The following is an 11,607-nucleotide window of genomic DNA, read 5'->3' as shown; positions in this document are numbered from 1 at the left end:
CCATCTCCATTGTCTCTGCTAATAAACATGAGGAAGGGGACTGGGTGTGGATCTAGCCACATTTCCCTGTGGCTGTGTGAAGTGTGTTTCAGGGTGGTCCTGTCTCCTCTGCAGTCTGTGAGTCCTGCCAGGGGACTTGTTACTCCCATGTTTTCTCCCTAATCACTAGCCATAACACTCACATTTTTCTGTCTATAGTGTGTTTTCGGCTTCCTGAGTTATTTCATCTGCACGATCACACTTGGTTCCCAGGGCATCTGAGGTGACACCAGGGCTAGGATGGTCATATGGCCAGATGGGGGTTCAGTAGGGTCTTGGTCTTTGGGCAGCATCGGAGTGACAGTCCTGCAGCAGGGTGGGGACAGAAGATGGAAGGCACAGTGACTTCGGAGACAGGTAGCCCCATATGGAGTTCTATCGTTTTCACTTTCTGACTGTTTCCTTTCAATCATTCCGCGTCTCAATTTTCTAGTTTGTCAAATGGGAGACTGGAGATGTGTTCCTTCTAGGGTTTCTGTGAATACTGAGGGAGTAATAGAAAATTATGGACTCTGTAAGTTGTCAGGTGATGTCCCCAGTCTGGAATTGATTTTGGTTGAGTGTTGGGCTGTAACATGAGGGCTGGCTCGTTGGGGTTAATGTCCTGCCCGGTACCCCATAGCCAGCAAGCCCCAAAGAAAATCACACAGAGATCTCCATAAGTTATAAAACTGATTGGTCCATTAGCTCAGTCTTCTTATTAGCTCATGTAGCTTATATTGACCCATTATTCTTATCTATGTTAGCCACGTGGCTCGGTACCTTTCAGTAGGGCAGGTTACATCTTGCTTCTTGGTGGTCTGGGCTGGAATGGGCTGGGCTGGACTGGAGGAATGGGCTTCCTCCTTCCTAGCATTCTCCTGTTCTCATGGCCCCACCTCTACTTCCTGTCTGATTGACCTGCCTATACTTCCTGCCTGGCCAATCAGAATTTATTCAAAACATGATTGACAGAATACAGACAATTCTCCTGCACCATTGGGCAGAAGTGTGCTATGCCCAGCTTATACCTATTCTAGACATATCTAGTATATTGGTTATTAAAGTCATCAAGAACATGGGTACCAAGAAATTGTCAAATACAAAAGTCAAGGATTTGACTTTTCCCTGGAGAGTCAATCGTTGCTAACCAACACGCCCAATGGCAGGGGATAGAAGGAGAAACAGAGCAAAGGCTAGTAATGTTTAAGGTGCACTGCATATTGTAATTCTCACAGCATCCTCTCTAGTTTCCAAACCCAGGAGAAGACCCTAGCTATGTTATAGATGGGGCTATTAACACTTAGAGAGGATTTAATTTGTCAAAAACAGAGTCAGTGGAAGAGCAGAGATATGATGTCCCTTATTTCTGGAGACTATCCCAGATAAATCCAAAGTGCATCCAAACATCCTTTGCATCAGGATCATTTTGTTTCATTTTGTGGTTTTAGAGATGGGACATAGGACCTTATACATCACACACACACACACACACACACACACACACACACACATTCTCTCTCTCTCTCTCTCTCTCTCTCTCTCTCTCTCTCTCTACTGAGATACATTATTGCCCAACCTTTCAGCCTTTAAAAAATTGAGGCAGAGTCTCACAGTGTACTGGGATAGTCTTTGAATGTATCAGCCTCTTGCGTCTGTCTCTGGTGTATCTGGGTTTACAGCCCCAAGCCCCACAACCAGCAGGATCAGTTATTCGGCTTTACAGCACTGCAGTGGTAAGGTTTAAGTCCATTTCTAAGACTGTAAAGCCTTTAAGATCTCTTCTGAATTTCAACAGCTTAAGTTTGGGGCTTGGAGAAAGTTGAAGAAAAGTGTAATGGATTGAACTGGATACATGGGAAGGGATAGACTGCTTAGAAATCCTAAATTCTGGACCGCAGTTGTATAACTCCACTAGGACTAAAGACATCGAACAGTTACAGACCTGAGAGGAAGGGAGTCAGGTCCCAGCGCTGTGACTTCTCCTAACTGGCTTGTGCTCCTTTCTCTGCCATAGGTCACAGTATTATGTGTTTTACCTCCTTGAGTTTCAGTGGCATGGTACAGGAGAGCCTGTGGGTTTTGGAAGCTGCTGTGGTCACTTATGTAAGGGACTGATCATGTTTCTCAGCTAATCTCTTAGCTTTCTGTTGCTAAGAGAGAACAGCCTACCTGTTTTCCTCTCCTGTCATCTCTGGCTTTAAGAACACCCCCCCCCACAGGCCCCTTTTCTTTCTATTTTTATAGCTGAGAGCGTCGTATGATGATGTCTTGTATGCTTCAAGCTAGATGAGTGTAGCAGACAGGAAAACATTAGAAGCATCTAAACAAAATGAAAATCTGTTTTGTGCTTGAGAAGATGGCAGAAGGGTTCAGGGACCAGTGTTGTGAAGGCAAGCATCCCCACATACCTGAGAGAGACATCTGGACTCCATGGATTTTCCTCTTTTGGTTTGGAACAGGACAATTCCAGGAGAGGCTATCCCTAGATGGAGATAGAGGGGCTGTGAGGTACGCGGGAGGCTCCTGGAGACCCAAAGTAAGGAGATCATAAAGATGGAATTAACAGTCATTTAGTCTCTTGGATGCACCTCTCTTGTACCACTTTATCAGCACAATGAGTTTATGAGAATAATTATCATTACATCTTTTGGTTGAGAAAAACGATATTCAGAGAGTGGGTTGGGGTGACTCATGTTCAGGCTCCCTGAATTTCTCATCAGTGTCTCTTTCTCCCAGTTGCTAGTTGTAGTGAGGGAAGTTGCCGTGGTTATGAAAGCTAGGGGATGAAGAGGGACTTTTACCCAGTGCTGCAGGAACCTCTCACTGATTGCTCTTCCAATGTGTCTGCCCAAACCCCTCCAGTTCGCTTTCTGCAGAGCAGCCAGAGTGAACTTCTACCAATAAACCCCACAGTAAACACCCCAACCCTCACAACCCTAACCCCAGTTTAGAATCTGACAACCTATTGACCTCTATCGAGGTCAGCCTCCCTCGCAGGTGGAACTTCCCACTTCATATCATGCCACTAGGTCATTCCTCTTTCTGCTTCTAGCTACAGGTGTGCCCTCCTCTACCTTACATGTATTTGGCTCCTTCCTACACCTGGGCATTTGCCCCTACTGTTTCCTCTACCCTGAACAAGAGATCCTGATCTTATAGGACTTGCGTTCACTGCTATGATCTAAGCAGGTCTTTGCCTCAGTGTTCCAGCTTTTGTTGTTTATTGTGATAAGACACTGACCAAAATCAACGTGGTGGTGTAACTTCATCTTACAGGTTACAGTTTGTCATGGAGTCAGAGCAGTGCCTGGAGATGGGAATAGACCGCAGAGGAACTCCGCCTACTGGCTTGCTCAGCTTGCTTTTTTAAAAACCCAAGACCACCTGCCCAGAAGTAGCAGCCCTCACAGAGGGCTGGGAACTCCCCCCTTAACCATCAATCAAGAATATGCCCTACAGGCGTGTCCACAGGCGAGCGTGATGGCGGCATCTCCTCAGTTGAGGGTCTTTTTTTCCAGGTGACTCAAGTTCGTGTCAAGTGGACAAAAACTAAGCAGCGCCGGTCATTTCATATTGCTCCTTGCCGTCTATTTTAATTAGGGTAATACCGCCCAATGATTTCTTCCTGATTTGCCCTCTTCCTGTGTCTTTACTACGGAAGACAATCCAAGGCAAGCTCTACCCTATTCTATAAAATAGAAGCTGGCATAAGACAGAGGCAAACTCGTGGCAAATATTTACTGAGTGAATTGTGAATTGTTGCTGACTTTTTTTTTTTTTTTTTTTTTTTTACGGAAGGGCAGGCTTTCATTGGGAGAAGGAAGGAAAAGCTTTGTTTGGGGCGCTCCACTTTGTGTTTATTTTGGTTGTTCTCACCGCAACCTTACAGGAAAACTCATCTGATTCCCATTTTAGAGATGAAGCAACATGGACTCAAACATTTGGCAATTTGCTAAGGTCTCACAGCTGCAGGTGGACTCCTCTCCTGCCTGCCCCACTGCCTACAAACAAGCCTGCTCCAGAGGTGTGCAATCATGAGGGTGCATCTGCAGCACTAAGATCCCGTGGGAAGACACTCCTTGGGAAGATCCAAACAGGCAGCTGGGAATGAGTTGCCATAATAAATCACTGTTTCTTGTCCTAAAGCCCAGACCTTCTTGAGAGCAGACACAGAACGCCTGAGCAGAGAGCTGTTGGGAGACCAGGGATGGTTATAGGAGGTGCTGTTGTTGTCTAGGAGGGAGTCTGCGAGTGGCGAGTGGGTACTGAGGTCCTGTCCCCTTAACAGAGTCCATACTGTGGCCAGGTCCAGCCAAATCACTGCTGCCAGCCCCAGCTCCAGCGTTAGGTGGCGAAATGCTGAAGGGCTCTCCTATTCGGGGGAATTCGGTAGTGATGTATAAGGTATGAAAGATGTAGCCTGCAGAGAGCCGGCACTATCTCTACTGCTGCTGCTGCTGCTGCCAGGGCTGCCGCCGCCGCCACTACTGCTGCCAGCAGAGCTGCTGGGAGTGAGCCTCCCTTCTCCCAGATACCCAGCTCCGTGGCGTCTCCAGCTCCTTGGCCCCGCACGGACCTCTCCGCCCTAGGAAACAAAAGCAGAGTCCGGACGCCCTGTTCTGCAACCATAGGATGATGAGTCTAGAGGGCTGAGCTGGCAGTGTGGTCCTCAGCGGCTGGAAGGTAGGAGAAGGTGTTGCTCCCGGTGGCCGCAGTGTGGAAGGCTGGGGTGGGCGCGTCAGGGCAAGGGTGGCCACAGGCGTCCAGCCGTCGGGTGGGCGCTGTAGGGAGACTGCAGGGTGGTGGTCCGCAGCGCCGCGGCCGCGATGCCCACTGCGGGCCGGGAGGCGCGTTCCCGCAGCCACGAGGGAGCCCCTGCGTGGGGACTGGAGGCGGAGGAAAAGTCTGATGCCCAAAGCCGTGTGGATTTGCCTGCGGAAGAGCTGCCCGCAGCACTTGGACTTGGTGGCGCGTTCCGCCGCCGCGCAAAGCGGCCAGGCGGCGGCCGCAGTGTGCGCAAAGTTTTGGGTAGCGCGCAAAGGCGCAGATGAGGGCCACGCACAGAGGATCAAGTTGTGGTCAGAAAGCCGGGGCGACCCTTAGGACCACTAGGGGGGGATTTGCCTGAGAAGGGGACAAGTGCATTCGGCTCCCCTCCAGCACTGAGGAGACAGGGTTGGCGCGCAGTCATTTAACCCTTCGGTCCCCAGGGAAAACAACTTCATTCCTGTTGGAGCCTGCCGGACTCTGGCAGTTTAGAGGCTCCTGGTTAGGTCCTCCTATGGTCGTGCGCATTTCCCTGCTCATGTCGTGGCGTTCTCTTTTCATTTCTGGTCACTTTGATTTAGCTGGCTGGGGGTCTTTCTCTAGGTCTGTATTGTTTACCCCTTGGACCATTGCATACACGTTTTCCCATCTCCGTGCTTGCCTGACTCCTGGATGCTGCTTTGAAAAATGAGATGATTAATCAATTAGGTTAGTGGCCAATTAGGCATAACCTTGTAGAAAAATAATTATGCCGGGCTCTTTGGGCTTTCCATTGGTGATGAGGCAGGAATCGAGCCCAGGTGCAGGAGCTGTTCCCAAAAGATAGGACTGATGGGGCGTGGGGGAGGGTTTCTGGAATTTAAGATTAAGAGGATTCAAATATGCGCTGGTGACCGAGATGGTGGGGGATTGACGAAGTAGGGTGTATGTGTGTTTTAGTTTTTGCTAAGGAAATTAACCCTTGATAGCGCAGTCTGGGTGGACTTTGCAGGCAGCATGGAGTATCTAACCGCTTGGAGGAAAGGTGTGTCCCCTTGCCTGCCTGACCCGCCACCACACACACATACAAACCTCCAAGGGGCTCCCTCTGTGAATCGCACCTCCTCGCAGTGGCGTTGCTATGCTTCGAGAAGCTGAGTTTAGAGGATTGCATCTTAGTTTCATGTAGGAAGAATCGTGGCGTTGCAGACGGAGCTTTCTGTGCACTGCCTAGCAGAACACACATCTCCCCCGACTGTGCTAAATAAAGCCATTATTAAATGGGTGCAAAAGGGAGGCAATCTGTTTCCAGGGCTGGGAAGTTCTGCTGCATAGCGAGGCTTTTTTCCCCCCTTTTCTTTTTTGGAACCTCTCCGGTGGGGTTTGGCACTGCAGTATTACAATACAGCCATATTAAAAAGGTCTTCAGAGCGTAGAGTCCTCCACCGCTGCAGCCTTCTAGCCTGCACACTTCCCCATCACATCTCCTTTGCAGGGTGCATGCAGTGCATTCCAAAGGCACCGTGAGCCTTTTAAACTCCTTTTTTGTGCCGAGATTAAGCTGCTGCTATCTATTTAGACACCTGAATATAAGGCAGTAGAATCCTGTTCCCAAGGCAAAAACCTGGAGGTGTTGCCTCGGACAGACAAGGTTTTGCAACAGGTCTTATGATTGAGATTTCCGGTAATGGGATCCCTTTGGGTTTCATGGTCTCAGAGCCCCCATCTCTACCCGTGATCTGATTGGGGTTTGGACCAAGTGGTCTCTGCAATGCCTGCAGTGCTGACAGGAGCTGGTTCTGAATTTTATGGCTTTTTTTTTCCCCTTGCTGTGCTGGGTGGGAGGAATAGCTGGGCAGTGCAATGTGGCGCTAGAGCCAGATCTTTCCCAGTGCAGAGGGAGGGAGATGGCTGGGGCTGCTTAGCAAATAGGAATTACCCATTTAGAAGAGTACCTGGTGATATTGGTGTCCAGGGGGCAACTGCCAGCCGTATGTTGCTCTTCTTTTCTTCAAAATGAGTGGCTTCAAAAACAGTGTTTGCTGTTTGCTAAGGGTTTTCTTCTCCCCTTAGAAGCTCAACTCAGCCAGTTGCTTTGCAGTGACTATATTTGTTGTAGATTCTAGTGCTAGCCAAGACCTTGCTCTTTTACTAAAATAGACTACTGTTTCCCTCCTTTTATAGCAGGAAGAGATATGGGAAGAGAACAATGAGAGAGGAAGAGGAAGACAGAAAGGGGCGGTGGTGGAATGGTAAGAAATGAAGATACAGAGACAGAGAAAGCCAAGATTTCAGATAAAGTCTGAGAGAGGGAAAGAAAAAAGAGAGATGGGGTAGAGGAAAGGGATGTGGAGGAGATTCAGGGGACAGGGACAGAAAACAACATTAGCACCAAGAGAAAGAACAGTGCTCAGATGAAGCAAGTCCTGTCCTACCATTTGGCTTGGGAAAAAAAAAAGTGAGAGAAGACCTTAAGCTGCCCAAGAGTTGTTCCAGAGAGGCTGCGGCCTGCCAAGCACCTTTGATACGATCAGACAGTTACTAAATGAGTGTTGAATCGCAGAGAGCCTGCTAGTCCATCTCGCATCCTCTCATCCTTGCCTGGGGTTCCCTGTTGGTGCAGTGGGGTCGGGACTGATGTGTTTACAGGGTAGTGTTGCTGCGCCCAGTGGAGAGCTTGCTTCTGGCTGGATCAAGTGAGGCTGAGCAGCTAATGATTTGAAAGAGGTGTCCCTTTGTTTGGGGATCTTTCTTCCATGGAATGGACAACTTTTTTTTTTTGTGTGTGTGTGTACTATTTATTTAACCTTAGGGAAATAAAGTGAAGGATAGTGAGGTAATAGAAAAATAAGTCAGCCATTTCTCTTCTCCGGCCTCCTAACCCCCATGCAGGCATTACTTAGGCTTCCCAGCTAATCTTCTGCCCTCTGGAACCGGCCCATCTGCAGCTGATATGATCGTTCTAAAACATGCCTTTGATCACATTTCTTCCCAGATCAAAACCAGAAAGGGCACACCACTGCCTAGAGCATATTATTCAAATTCCTGACCACAGACATCAAGGGCTTTCACTGGTTGGCCTCCTCCCTCCCTCCCTCCCTCCCTCCCTCCCTCCCTCCCTCCCTCCCTCCCTCCCAGTGTTTTACACATGCATTTCAATAATACACCCCATGACTTGCACCCAGTACTGTACCCCCTCTTACCAATGCATACAGAATCACACAAATCACAACTTATACATACATACAGTAATGCTAACATAAGCATACAGCTTGGCATACATCCCAACATACATACATAGTCACACATACTGTCACACACATATGCACATGCTTCATTCATCTCACATATGCACACCCAAGGTATACTTACAGCATCCCACACTCTTGTATATATACATAATCTTGCTGACAAATATACACATAATATATTATTCACACATTTACAAGTGTGCTTATAAATAGATAAGCTCATGCACACACACACATGCACAAGCAGTGTCACAAACCTTCACATAAATACACAGTCTATTTATACCCATACATCCAATCACACATTTCCAAAACCATACCCCTATTTGCTTCCTAGCCGTGCCAACACAGACTTGTACGCATGCACAAGTATACACAGGCACAGCTGTATTGCATCCCTCACACACTGATGCATGCCACACTTACATCCACCTGGGTCTACATATGCATTTGTATCCTATTGGCATTCTACATGTACTGGTACCTTTGCTGTTTTGCCCATTGGAAACCACCATGTTGTTCTTCAGTCTAGGGAGCTGAACTCATCACTCAAGGGCCATCTTACAAGGAATATCACACAAAGACCCTTGTCTTTCGTGGAGCTCCTCTTCCCTCTGTTCTTGTCACACACATCTTTTGAAGTAGGTATCAGGAGTTTCCAGGATCTATATATTCCAACAGACTGTACATTCCTTCAAAACAAGGGACAGTTCATTTTCCTTCCAGGGCATACCACAAGCGATTAGCATAGGCATGATTACAGTTTAGTGACCACTTCATTTAGGAGCTTCTGTAGGATGGTCAGAGCCCTTAACATTATCCCATTGTTCCTTATTTTCTCTACCTCCTTCCTCCCTACCTCTTTCCCCCCTCTCTCCCTCTGCATACTCTCCCTCTACTCTTTCTGTAAAGAGCATTACTCTGAGACCTTCTTGCTATTCTAGAACTCACTACAGACCTTAAGCTGGCCTTAAACTCACAGCATTCCTCCTGATTCTGCCTCCTGAGTGTTGGGTTTATGGGCATGAGCCCCAACACCGTTTCTTATTTTCTCTTGCTTTAATTTTTTTTTACAAAATAATAAAATTTTTCAAACAGTCAAATGGTACACTACCATTTAAGATAAATATAACAATCCCTCCCTTGATTGTTTAAATACATACTGTCTATGTTGAACATACATTGCTAAACATTTGTGCTGCTTCTCGGACTTAATGCCATGTTTTCCTAACTAGATTGTATCTGTGGACCATGGAGTACAGGCAGGCACACACATGCTCCTTAAGGCAGAAGATGCACATGTAGGTGATGCCCAGCAGCTGTGGGAAATATGAGCACGGCAAGCCACTGGGATCATTTGAAACGATGAGACAATAATATGAACTGAGTTTATTTTAAAATGTTCACTGAATAGCCCCATTAAGTGCACCATCACCCTATGTGATGACACCACAATTCTTACTTTTACAGAAGAACACTAGGCTTCAAGAGGTCAGAAAGAAAAAGGACAGTTGAAACTCAGACCTTCCTTTTACTGTCTATCTGCTTTCTATTTCACCACATAAAGACCTGAGAGCATCAGATATAAGCACTATAGTTTTATGCACCCAGTATTTTCTCAGAACATGAAAGTTTTGAGTCTTCTAGCCCAAGCCTTCAGTTACTTTTCCAGGGAGTTGGTGTGGTGGTTTGGATGAGAATGGCTCTCATAGGCTCATATATTGAATAGTTTGTCTCTAATTGGTAGATCTGTTTGGGAAGGATTAGGAGGTGTGGCCTTGTTGGAAGAGTTATGCCACCAGGGATGGGCATAAGGTTTGAAAGCCCATGACATATCCAGCTAGCTCCTTTTCTCTGCCTCATGCTTATGGAACAGGATGTCAGCTCTCAGCTACTGCTTCAGCACCATGTTTGCTTGCCTGCCTGCTGTCTTGTTCCTCTTATGATGGTCGTGGACTTGCCCTCTGAACCTATAAACCCTCAATATACTTTTTTATAAGTTTGCTTGGCTATTGTACCTCTTCACAGCTAGTGAACAGTAAATAAAATAGGTATCAATTTCTTTCTACAGAAAAAAATATCTGTCTCACATACATTAGTCAAGCTTCTAGAGACAGTAGAAGGTAGAGTCCTAGCCCAGATACTTGAGCTCATGGGTCATTGTGTATCCTTATATGTAAGAGCTGATCCTAGAAAGGAGTAAAACCTGTTGCTTTTAGTTGTGTACCGTGAGTCAGTGGTTTGCACAAAGGGTGGCTATAGACATTCCTACTGGAAAGGGGTGGGCTTTACTGTCACCCATGTCTGGAGACTAAAGCACTAGAAGGGTCAACATTTTCTGTAACAATTTTGTTAAGTGAGCCTTCTATCCCCTGGTTCTACTCAACTACATTTTAAGGTATTATTTTAATTAGAACCATATGGCTTGAGACTCTGGGGAATAGTTGTAGATGTGACTTCTGGTCCTATAGGATGGCTGAAAACTATGAATTTGAATAATTTGTTAGTGTTGCAGTAGGTACTGCAGGCCATAAGAGAGTGGATTTGATATTTGACTTTGGGTAGGGTAATGCACTAGAATTCTACTTATTCACTTACTGCCGGCTTCCTGTAAGTCAGACACGTGGTTGAACTTGCACCCGCCATTCTCGCATTCTATCCTCGTATTAATCCTGTGAATAGTGTTATGGTCTTCACTTTATCCTCAGTTAAATGGTGCCAACATGGCAATGATGAAGTCTTTGCTGTGATTCTAACCAAGGAGCAGAGACATTGAGTCCCTTGTCCGGGATCGTGGTGCATGAAGAGCCTACATCCAGCTTAAGCCCTTTGGACCCAGGAAACGGTGCTTTTCCTACTGTGCTGAGTTGGGTCTGGATTGCTGTTGCTAACCACCTGGCATATTAGAGCATAGCCTTGCAGACCCTTCTGTCCAAGAGCTCCATTTAAGAGGAAAAAACATTTATTATGTGCAAGGTTTTGCTCTCTAGGCTTCAGATGTGTAAACTTGGTTTATCTTCACATTCCACCTGGGAAGAACATAAGATGCCAACCAGTGGAGCTGGGATTTAAAATAAGTGACTTGTACTCCTCACTGATCAGTTATACAAGATTCTGGGAGCTCTGTGAAATACTACAGTTTCTAAGCATTTGGAACAACCTCTGGCATCATTATTAGCACCATTGTTACCACCACCACCATTATCATTACCACCGCTGCCACCAACACCACCTTATCATCAGCATCACCATCACCATCATCATCAGCATCATTAGCATAATCATCATCAGCAGCATCAGCATCATCACCATCACCATCAGCATCAGCATCACCATCATCATCAGCATCATTAGCATCAGCATCAGCATCATCAGCATCAGCATCAGCATCAATATCATCATCACCATCAGCATCAGGATCAGCATCAGCATCATAAGTATCATCAGCATTGTCAGTAGCAGCAGCAGCAATAACATCAGTAGCATCAGCATCATCAGCAGCATCATCAACATCATCAGTAGCAGCGGCAGCAGCAGCAGCAGTACTAGCAACACCAACAGCATTATTGCTGATGGTTTAATAAAAGCT

General features: G+C 46.6%; 1 protein-coding gene across 1 annotated transcript in view; it reads left to right on the top strand.

Moving 5' to 3' along the window:
- The first annotated feature begins 4,512 nt into the window (after positions 1-4,512).
- Dab1 (DAB adaptor protein 1) overlaps positions 4,513-11,607 on the top strand; it is a 1,107,419-nt gene continuing 1,100,324 nt past the window's right edge. Inside the window, exon 1 of the mRNA XM_041652236.1 lies at positions 4,513-4,704. The gene's annotated coding sequence lies outside the window, so the exon portion shown is untranslated. The remainder of the gene's footprint in view (positions 4,705-11,607) is intronic.

Source organism: Microtus oregoni, unplaced genomic scaffold, assembly GCF_018167655.1.
Source record: "Microtus oregoni isolate MIOR12 unplaced genomic scaffold, Mior012 000005F_ref0000423, whole genome shotgun sequence".
Lineage (NCBI taxonomy): Eukaryota > Metazoa > Chordata > Mammalia > Rodentia > Cricetidae > Microtus > Microtus oregoni.
Note: the sequence above shows the minus strand (reverse complement) of the source record. Positions and strands in the feature narration are given on the sequence as shown.